This window comes from Sapajus apella, unplaced genomic scaffold, assembly GCF_009761245.1.
Source record: "Sapajus apella isolate SASKATOON/1434 unplaced genomic scaffold, GSC_monkey_1.0 scaffold38, whole genome shotgun sequence".
Classification (NCBI taxonomy): Eukaryota; Metazoa; Chordata; class Mammalia; order Primates; family Cebidae; genus Sapajus; species Sapajus apella.
The window spans coordinates 13400356-13412509 of NW_022436978.1; positions in this window are offsets into that span (position 1 = coordinate 13400356).

Sequence of the window (12154 nt, forward strand, 5' to 3'; positions counted from 1 at the left end):
ACATTTTTGTCTTCACACAATAACAGAAGCAGGAGGTAAAGGATAACGTCCAAGGGTTTGATGTATGCAGCAAGGCCTCGGGTGGTGGCCTCACTGATTCCTTTAGAAAGTTGCATGGAGCTGAAGAAGGTCTGCTAGTTCTTGGTGAGCTTGGTATGTGGGATAGGCTTTAGGATGTGCTTTGCCTCATTCATGGCTGCCATCCACAGTCTCACTGACTCCATGGGCATCACAGCAGATACTAGGTCAGTTTTAGATGAATAGAAAGAAGTCCATGACATATATCTATATAAATCTCTTTCTCTATATATACATATATTCTATCTATATCTCTTCTATATATACATGTATAGATACACAGTTTGAGGTATAATTTACATTCCATAAAATTCATTCAGTTTAGGCAGACGTGGTTTTTAGCAAATTTAGTAAATTTATGGAATTGTATAACCATCACTACATTCTAATATTAGAGCAGTTCCATCACCCCAAAATGAAACCTTGTACCTATTTATAATCATTGCCTATTCTTATCTTCAGACCCAAATATTACTTCTCTACTTGGTGTCTCTGTAAGATTTGCTCTTTCTGGACATTTCATATAAATGGAATCATAAAATGTGTAAACTTTTGCATCTGTTTTATTCCATTCACAATGTTTACAAGGTTCATTAATGTAGTAGCATAATGTATTAATACTTTTTATGGCTAAATAGTATTCAGTTGTTCTGTACTTATCCATCAGTTGCTGAACAATTGGCTTATTTCTGTTTGGGGGCTAAAATGAATGATGCTTCTGTGACTATTCATGTACATATTTCTATGTGGACATATATTTTCATTTCTCTTGGTTACGTGATAGTTAAAAGTCAGAGAAAAAGTATAGATGTAATTTTTTAAAGAATATGCTTTAAAGTTATAACAGTGGTTGTTTTTAAGTGGTAGAATTATTTCTTCTTTTTGCTTATCTAAATTTTCTAATTTCCTTACAATAAACATGTCACTTTTAAATTTTCCTGTGTATCTGTAATAAGACAGACAAAAACAGCTTTTCTTAGAAAAAAGCAAACACATATTTGGGAAGATGTGATCTCTTTTTTTGACCTTGAATCTTCTCAGCAATCTATGCCAGATGGTTTGTGATGGAATATTATTTTGAAATATTTAATGAGATCTTTACCCATATTTCTAGCCCCTGGCTCTTTATTCACCCAACTAGCTAAGATGGTCTGTGCTAGTGTATTCCCAGGGATGGAACAGACCTCAAATGGAAGGAGACTAGGTTTCTTTTACTTTGCAGAATAAACTTAATTTTAATTGCATACTCCCCCAATTACAGAAAATTTCCACATTTTTGCTTCTTGCTTTTGAATTTGTAGACTAAAATTAGCATACTTTTACAGGTTATCCAGACTTTGAGACTCGTCAAACTCAACATGGCTCAAACATGAATTCACCTGGGCTTTGCTTTCTCCCCACTTCCCTGTCTCCATTGATGGTACCCCAACCTCCTTGTGAGGAGGATGCTCACAGCTTGTGGTCATTCTCAACTTCCCTCTCCTTCACTCATTCTAATCACTTGTCAAGCCTGGCTGATTCTATCCACAAAATTCAATGTGTGGGCGGGGGGGAGAAGAGAGACAACAATTTATTTTATTTATTTATGAAACAGAGTCTTGCTCTGTCACGAAGGCTGGAGTGCAGTGGCACAATCTCGCCTCACTGCAACCTCCACCTCCTGGGCTCAAGTGATCCTCATACCTCAGCCTTTCGAGTAGCTAGGATTACAGGCATGTGCCATGCCTGGCGTATGTTTTTGTATTTTTAGTAGAGATGGGGTTTCATCATGTTGGCCAGGCTGGTCTCGAATTCCTGACCACAGTGATCCACCCGCCTCGGTCTCCCAAAGTGCTGGGATTAGGGGGGTGAACCACCACGCCCAGCCCGAGAAGCAATAATTTAAATAGTGGTCCTCTGCACCAGGGTTCTTGTGAGTAAGAGATGCAAGACCTGAACCTCCTGCCTACACCCGTTCTCACCGTCTTTACCTGCTTTTCATGGATGGCTCTCTTACCTTGTTGATTTTACCATTTAAAGATACCTATTTTTAGCCTGGGGGTGGTGTCTCACACCTGTAATTCTAGCACTTTGGGAGACCAACGTGGGCGGATCACTTGAGGTCCATCTCAGCCTCCCAAAGTGCTGGGAATACAGGTGTGAGCCACTGCTCCCTGCATATGTGATTTTTTAAACCAAAAAGCTTCCAGTATTTTCGCCTTCCATTTGAACCTTACAAGGTCCCACTGAGGCACATGGCATTCCCTCATTTATCAGGCTAACTCACAGATCACCATACTACCTTAATATCTCGCTTCCCAATCCTGAGTTGCTCCAGTTCCAGATCACCCAGGTGGCTACCGCTTGGAAGCTGAGACACTGAAAAGGCTCTCTGGCTAAAAGATCTAGCTTCCTTTCAGCAGAGTAGTTTATCAGCTTTCTCTTTGCATATGACACATGGCATAATAGGCAGGAAAGAACTGAAACCCTTTAAGATTTCCTGAGCAGAAATACAAACAGCTTGAATGGTTTGGATGGCATTTATAAGTTCCAAGTAGGACTGGTCATATTTATTTAGGTTTCCCATGGAGATGTGGTTGAGATGAAGCATTCAATTGCATCAGTAAACCCACGGAAGATGCTTAGATTGAGAAGCAAGAGACTTGGGCTCTAGTCCTAACTCTAATAAACATGTGATCCTGCCCAAGTCATTCCCTCTCCCTGAGCCTTATTCCTTCCTTCCTTCCTTCTTTCAACTATAGAATGAAGATCCTCTTCCCTGTCCCACCTTCTGTATCTTTACGGCATGGAGCAGATAAAACAATGAATGTAAAAGTACATTACAAACTGTAAACTATGTATGGAACTTCTGGTATTGGGGTTCAGGATTCCTGACACTGCTTTTCCTATCCCCACTCAGGCTTTTCACCACTGCTTTCAAAGTGAACCCCTAGTGTTCTTCTCATGATCTACTTGACCCTTAATTTGTCAACCTATTAAGAATGGATCTACTAAGCCACAAACTGACCTAAATTCAATATTTATTGAGCCTTGATTTCCCCAAGTAGAATATAGATAACTTTCCAGCACCAAGCTCTGAAATTGAGGATTACTGAACTAATGTCTAAATGCTCTTAGTGCTTTTCTTTCAGGAAGAAAAGTGGTTGCTGCTTTGGGACAATCTGCAATTAAATTCTTTAAAGCACAAGGCTTTGACATTTTATTCCTACCTCTGATTACATTAAAGGATTATGTTTGATCACTGTGGCAGATGTAAGAAGAAGAAACAGATCTAATTTGTTTCTTTCCATGTTATAATGACTAATTATTACAGTTCAAAAAATTATCTAAATTTCCTTGCATTCCACTTAATCAAAAGACAAACAGCATTCATTAGGATGAAGAATAAGAGAATTAAGAATCCTCGGCAGTTTATCCCTGTCACTAACTCACTGCTTGATATCTGACTATTAGATGATCATCTTTTGTACTCAGTTTGACCTTTTAGTGAATATGATGCAAGAAATTCCCCGTGACCCAGCATCTTCAGTCTTAAAATCTAAAAAGTAACTACTAATGATCTGGCAATGATGTGTTGCTAGCTAAATAGGGTGCTGTATATCCATGTTGCCCTGGACAATCCCACATCATGACTATTTTCTTAGGCTAATTATTAATAACATTGCCTTTTACTCCCAGAAGTGGCCCAACTTGAGTGATTTTCGTTACCTTATAGCACAGAACTTCTTCCAATAAACTTTCTGGAGTACCTATTAATGCAGAAGCTCCTGAATATGATACTTACTTGTTGACATCATGGATTCTACTCTATGAGAAAAAAGAGGCTAATAAGTTGTATATACATACTGTACACAAAGGGTATAGTTATTGTATTTTAAAATGCGATGGGTGTGCAGAGAGGAGTGAATTATTTTTGTTCTTTTATTCTTTCACAATTATTTTTTTAAGTACCTACTATAAAACAGATACATAACTATATACGAGGAACAACACAGAATAAGATACAGCCAAGAAGGTATAACACGCTGGAACAGGTTATAAAGAAGTAAAAACAAATATAAACAAGTATGTATGTATTCAGTTACTGTAGAGTGATATATGTTAAGGTAAGAATGAGTCAGAGTGTTATGGAAGCAAGCCCATTGGAGGTACACACAGGTCGTGAGGAGCAGGAGGACAGAGAAGATTTGCAGAAAGAAACAACAGGTAAAATAAGACCTAAAAGAAGAGTAGGTGTTAGCTAGGTGAAGAAATGTAAGGCAATGAGGAGTGCTCTAGGCAAAGGATACAGCACATGCAAAGACAGAATTGTATTTCAAGATTGTTGTAAAATAAGAGAATTAAAAATAGTTCGTTATGGTTTGAGCATAGCATGGAGAGAATAAGAAAAAGTGAGCTTATAAGGAAGGAGGCAACAGAACTGGCAAAATCTGGATCAAAGGAGGGAGGGGGTTGTTCAAAGAAAGGAACAGAGAAAGCACTAGGGTATGGCAGAGAAGCAGGCAATCTATCCTGAATATGGACTCAACTCCTCGGCGGATTCTTGAGCAAGTGATGGGCTGCCCAGATCTGTGCTCAGGGTGGTGTCTAAGCAGTGGGACTGACCTCGTGTGAGTTCAGTTCTTGCCTCTGGTCTCTCCTAGCCTGCCTTATCACCTGTGGGTCAACCCTCATGTAACTACATGTATGTAGGTTCTAATTCTATAACACTTCATATATAGACATGTATGTAACATCTAATTTTATAACTCTTCTAATTTTACAAATCTGGGCCTTTGGGCAAGATCTGAATCCAGCAGACTACTGAGTATCTCTCCCTTTCACCATCAGCCATTTGTTTCTACTTTTTCAGAGCTAGGAAATCTCAGCCCCAACCAACAGACACACACAGAAAATTGAGCCAAAAATGGAGTATGACATCCAGCTTTCTGGGGATGGATTTGGCCAGGACCTAAGCAGATAGAGTGGAACCAACGGTCTACAGTATCAAAGTAGCAGAGTATAACTCATTTGAAGAAAAGTAAGCAGAAAATAAGACCACGGTGAGGTCTGTTTAAAATGCATTGTGTCAGGCAGGATTCTCAGTTTTAAGACATGAATTGGACTCTGACAGCGTTTAAGTAGGAAATCATTTACTAAAAAGTTGTTGAGTAGTTTCTAGAGTCTACTTTGAGATGAAAGAACAGGTACATAATCTCTCTACCAGAAATGAAACTATTTAGCCCAGTGGTGACACTCTTAAAGCAACTACTGATTATGAACATCACTTGTACCCCCAGCATCCCTAACACTGGGTGCTGCCTGAAAAACGCTGTCATGTTACCTCTGGAAACTGGAGATGGCCAGTTCTGCTCTTCTTCCTTGAACCACTTGTGTTAGTCAATGTCTGGAACATAAACATCCGGCTGGCAGCACTTACTCTGTGCATCCTAATTACAAGGAAGACTTAGAAACTGAGTTTTAGGCATTTTCAGTTTCTATATCGAAGGCAAGCTTTGCTCCATAAAATGGAATATTCTCCAAACATGGAAAGGTGGGTGTGGAGGGAATACAGACGCTGAGTTGAGCAAATAATGATGAATATCCATTACACTTAAAGAACAAGGGAAAATAGAACCTCATCCTGGAGCTACAAAGGGAGAACAACCTTCTAGAAAAGATTTACTGGAGGAACCAGAAGAAAATAATAAAGAATGTTTTGGCATCTTTCTCGAGAAGCTCAAAGGCATTGCCTTTTGAAACAAAAACATGAATTATAGAAAGAAAGCTCAACATGAAAAGACAGCAGGCAATTATTTGAGACTAAAATGGGAAATGAATAAAATGAAAAAAAGTTTTTTAGAAAAATAAAAGTGCAATGGTAGAATTAACTTCCACTTTGGGGAAAAGAAACAAAAGCAGAAATGACCTAAGAAAATCTAGCCTGTAATACAGAGGGTAAGCTTGAGAATGCCTTCTAGCTTATAGAGGATAACATAAAGAGATTAAATAGAAAGAGAGAATGATCTATGTAAGACAGGTCAGAGATCCAACCTGAGAATGAATGAAGGCCCTTGGGAAGAAAGCAGGATGATTGCCCAGAAACAGTGATTGAGGGCATAAAGAGACTCCTGAGTGCCAGTTTTACATGAGTATGCAAGCCCAAAGGTCCACTGCATTCAAAATACAAAGACAAGCTATTCACACTTATACCCATCAGGAGTAAAGAAAAACAGCGACAATCCTAATTTAAGCATCCAAGCATCCAGATGGTAAAAAGCGTTTACCTGGAAAGGAATGAAAATTCCACTGGTCTCAGCTTTTTCAGCAATGATTTTTTTTTGAGACTGAGTCTCGCTCTGTCACCCAGGCTGGAGTGCAGTGGCATGATCTTGGCTCACTGCAACCTCTGCCTCCCGGGTTCAAGCAGTTATCCTGCCTCAGCCTCCCAAATAGCTGAGATTACAGGTGTCTGCCACCACATCAAGCTAATTTTTGCATTTTTAGTAGAGACGGGGTTTCACCATGTTGGCCAGGATGGTCTCGATCTCCTGACCTTGTGGTCCGCCCACCTCAGCCTCCCAAAGTGCTGGGATTACAGGCATGAGCCACCGCGCCCAGCTGCTTTTTCGGCAATGATAAATTGCCAACAGTAATTAAAGGGATATCTACATAGATTTGCAGAAGAAAGGCTGTGAACAAGTTAATTTGTTTTGCTTGTGTGAAAGCAACCAAAAGACAGATTAGGTTTGAAAAAGGAAGTACCCTAAGGCCTTGCTTCTCCTGGACCAGTAGCAAGAACATCCCCTAGAATCTTCTCAGAAATACAAAATCTCAGGCTGGGTGTCGTGGCTCACTCCTGTAATCCCATCACTTTGGGAGGCCGATGTGGGCGAAACACCTGAGGCCAGGAGTTTGAGACCAGCCTGGCCAACCTGGCAAAATGCCATCTCTGTTAAAAATACAAAAAATTAGCCAGGGGTGGTGGCAAGCACCTGTAATCCTAGCTACCGGGGGTACTGAGGCAGGAGAAATGCTTGAGCTGGGGAGGCAGAGGCTGCAGTGAGCTAAGATTGCACTCCAGCCTGGGGAACAAGAGTGTGATTCCATCCCCCACCACAAAAATAAAAAAAGAAAAGAAAGAAAGAAAAAAGAAATTCAAAATCTCTAGCCGACCCTAGACGTACTGAATCAGGATCTGCACTTTAACCAGATTTCCAGGTAATTCCTACACATACTAAAGTCTGAGAAACACTGGGTTAAGGCATATTCCATGGACCAAGAATGGAACCAGAATTAAGAACTTAAGAATGGGGAAGTGAGTGATGGTGTGTATGACTGGCAAACCACTCTGACCATCAGAGACCCACCACCTCATCAGGAAGTGCTGAAGGAACACGCTCATCAACCAAGATCACCCATGATTGAACAAATCTATGTCTCTGCAAGAACGGGAAGAGATTAGTGCCTTCCAACAGCAGCATCTGGCAAAAAGCTTCCTTTTTATCTCTTTCATTGAGGCTTTTTATCTGTAAGGAGACTAATCCAGTAATTGGACATAAATTTCTCTTAAAGGACCTAACTCTCATGGAAAATTTAACATGGGTTTGAGAAACTCAATTAAGTATCATTAGAATATTTAAAAAAAAAAAATCTAGATATCCATGTCTGTGAAAAAAAATACTGAAAAGAAATAGAGCAAGTTATTAAGTGATAAAAATTATTATTTTTTGAAATCTTTATATTTTTCAAATTTTATTGAATGAGTTGCCTATTATGGATTATATAGATAAACTTATATTTTTAAAATGTTTTCTATCATGAAGAGACTGCATAAGCAAGAAAGCAAATCATAAATAATCTCTATGGGATATTATCCCTAAGTCAACCTTTCCAGCATTCTCTCTCCCTGCTCCCCTTCCTGCAGTCTGTTCTGGTAGTGGAACTACCGCACACTTTGCCACCTCTGCATCTTTGATTGCTAAGAAATCCACCTCTTCTGGCCCACCTAAAATGTCTATGATACTAATACTGTCCTTCAAAACCAGTACAGGCAACACCTTCTCCCTGAAGACTCCCCTGACACTAGAACCATTGTTTTTGTTTGTTTGTTTTGTTCTGTTCTGTTTTTTGGGAGGGATTCTCGCTCTGTTGCCCAGGGCTGGAGTACAGTGGTGTGATCTTGGCTCACTGCAACCTTCGGTCCCCCAAGTTCAAGCAACTATCCTGCCTCAGCCTCCCAAGGAGCTGGGATTACAGGCACTGCCACCACGCCCAGCTAATTTTTGTATTTTTAGTAGAGACGGGGTTCACCATATTGGCCAGGCTGGCCTTGAACTCCTGACCTCAGGTGATCTACCCACCTAGGCCTCCCAAAGTGGTAGGATTACAGGCGTGAGCCACCATGCCCAGCTGAACCATTGTTACTGTAACCCTCCTCCAATTTCCTATATGTCTCTTCAGGTATCTAATACTTCGTATCTCATATTAGCAGTGGTAGTGATCATAATAGTTGTGGTAGTCATGCATTTGCTGTATCGTGAGTTCTTCAAGGCCTTTTGGTGTTTTGAAATCACCTTGGTTATAGTAAGCATCAATAGGCAATTGCTAAGTGAACAATTAATACTTCGTCCTAAGGTTTGAGGCAGCTCCAAAAGAGAAAGAGAATGGAAACATCATGCCCTTTCTTCTCTCTCCTTTTACCAGCTGTGTCGCATTTCTTTGCATTTGGTTAACATAGCAAGCAAGTTTAAATATCAGTAGCTTTCCAAGCTTGACAAGTAGAACTCTCATGAAAATACTTGATGGTTTTTTTAAAAAAATAAAACACCAAAAGAACATGTTGTATCTCTATTTAAACCAACTTACTATCCTACCTTGGGCAACTTGCCTCCTCAGATCCAGAGGAACTGTTAGCTTTAAAATTAGAAAAAAATAAGTTTGGATTAAGAGCTCTCCAAGCCTCCTTCCAAATCTAGGCTTCTATAATTCTTAAATGATGATAAACCGAATTTGGCTTTCAGGGACTTCAGTTGTTGTGTTTCAGATATCATAATGTCAGAGTACCATGACAATTAATAATGCGTATTTACGGAGTGCTAAATCTGATTCTTTCTTGGTTCTTACATCATCCAGTCTCCTAGAGTTTAAATTTTTCTTTCCAGAACAACTTAAAGCCAAAGGCGTTCTCTCTCAACTGTTTGCCTTCTGCAGCCACAGCTGACCCCACTTCACCTTTCTCCGAGCTGCCAGTGCACGGGCCCACATGACTCAGCAATCCCAGCTTCTGAAGAAGTCCATCGCCACAACAAACAGTCAACAATTAAACTTTCTTGCACGCTAGTTCTAAGTTGGGCAAGTGCCACTTTATTCTCAATGTATATCTCCAGCTCCAATTAAATGACCGACTTTTAATACATTCAGTGGGAATTTTATTGATAACTCATTAGGTACATAGTTATACCTTGTAAACTGTGGATGTTATAGAACATATAATCTGCCATAATACAAACAACTGGCATTTATTTTCAATTTTACTGTGTATGAATGATTTCCACATACCAGTGGAATTCATACCAGTGATTGTCGAGTTGACTTTCAAATGTGTTATAGTTAAGAAGCATCAACAGGCCAGGCGTGGTGGCTCACGCCTGTAATCACAGCACTTTGGGAGGCTGAGGCGGGTCGCTCACCTGAGGTCAGGGGTTCAAGACCAGCCTGGCCAACATGGTGAAAGAAAGAAAGAGAGAGAGAGAGAGGAAGAAGGAAGGAAAGAAAGAAGGAAGAAAGAAAAAGGAAAAAAAAAAGAAGCATCAACAGAGGATTGCTCTTTACATCTTTGTTATGATCAACACGGTGCAGGGTCCGGTAATGAATCCTGCTGCATGCACAGATATGGGTAGGGACCATTCTATGTTGTTCATTCAGCCACAGGTGATCACTCTGTATATTTATATATTGTCTCCTCTGCCCAAGTACAAATCAGGTTTTCTTTCCCCATGAAGCCCTTCTAGATCCCCACCTCTCCAGACAGAAATATCTTTTCTCCTCTGAATGCCCATCGCACTTTTCCTATAACTCATTTATCAGATTTTTCATTTTTATGTTTTTAAAATCTTTAGCTGGGTGCAGTGGGTCATGCCTGTAATCCCAGCACTTTGGGAGGCTGAGGCTGAGGTTACGGTGAGGTTGAGCTACGCCTAGGCTGAGGTTATTGTGCCACTGCACTCCAGCTTAGGCAACAAGAGTGAAAGTCCAGCTCGAAAAAAAAATTATTCCATTTTTTTCTTCTGTTTATGTTTTATTTGTGTTTTAAACTTTTATTTTAAGTTCAGGGGTATATGTGCAGGTTTGGTATTTAGGTCAATTCATGGCATAGGAGTTTGTTGTACAGATTATTTTATCATCCAGGTACTAAGCCTAGTACCATTTTTCCTGATCCTCTCCCTCCTCCCACCCTTCACCCTTAGTAGGCTCCAGTGTTTACTGTTCCCTTCCATGGGTCCATGTGTTCTTATCATTTAGCTCCTACTTATAAGTGAGAACATGTGGTATGTGATTTTCTGTTTTGTGTTAGTTTTCTAAGGATAATAGCCTCCAACTTCATCCATGTAAGGACATGATCTCATTCTTTTTTATGGCTGCATAATATTCCATCATATATATGCACCACATTTTTTTAATCCAGTCTACCATTGATAAGCATTTAGGCTGATTCCATGTTTTATATCCTTCACTAGCCTATGAATGCCTGCCCTAGACCAATTAAATCAGGCTCCAAGGAATATCTGTAATAATAAAAAGCCTCATTGTTTATGAGGACATCTGTGAGAACCAGGGACATCTGTGCTAAGAGAAGGCACCATATACATAAGTCACATGTCCCTCAAAAGATTGTGGAATATAGTTATTAAGAACCCAGGCACTGACATAACTGACTGCCTGGGTTCATGTCCCAGCTCTGCCACTTACAATTTAGGCATTCAGCAAGTCACTTAACCAGTGGGTAAACTTCCAATGTGTACATGGGATAATAGTACCTGCCCATAGACTTGTCATGGGCTTAAATGAGTTAGCATGTATAAGCACTAGGGGTGCATGGCACTTAGTGTGTGCTGTGTGTCAGCAGTTATTGTCTCCTATGGAGAGCTGCATTCAGGAGCTACATGATTGAATATAGAAAATGAGCTGAGGTGGCTGGATCACAAGGTCAGGAGTTTGAGATCAGCCTGACCAACAAGGCGAAACCCCTTCTCTACTAAAAATATAAAAAAGTAGCCAGGCATGGTGGCACACGCCTGTAATCCCAGCTACTCAGAAGGCTGAGGAAAGAGAATTGCTTAAACCTGGGAGGCAGAGGTTGCAGTGAGCCGAGATCCCGCCACTGCACTCTAGCCTGGGCAACAGAATGAGACTCCATCTCAAAAGAAAGAAAGAAAGAAAATGATATACACATATTTCTGTTGCTATGAAGCACAACCACATGAATAACACACTTGTGTCACAAACTGCTCAGAGGATTTAGGGAAACAAATTGATTTAGGTTAAGAAATCAGAGCTATCTATGGTCTTTACAACACATCCATATTAGTATATGCATTGTCTCATATTTTCTGTTTTTATAAAAACTGGCCACTTTCCCTCTGTGGCAAACTTCATTCAGGCACCGTGTAATTTCCAGTGAGCAGCAAGGCCTGAGCATCTCTGATGACTTCACCGACCTGACCATGTAATAGCCTGGCTTCAGAATCCCTTAGCTAAAGAACTTTCATGGGTCATTTCCCAGTGACACATGAGGGACTGGAATCCTAAAAGAAGTCTCAGTTGAGTGAGGCCAAGTCAGTGCATAGGGCACATATGAGTAAGCTGTGGGTAATAGATGAAGCTTTACACTAGCAAAGATCAATGAAGAACTCAGATTTATTTTCCCTTTCTCTACAACTTGCATATGTTTTGATATTTTGATTCCCAAGCTATTTCCCCCCTTCTTCTTCTTCTTCTTTCTTCTTCCTCTTCCTCCTCCTCTTCTTCTTCTTCTTCTTCTCCTTCTCCTTCTTCTTCTTCTTCTTCTTCTTCTTCTTCTTCTTCTTCTTCTTCT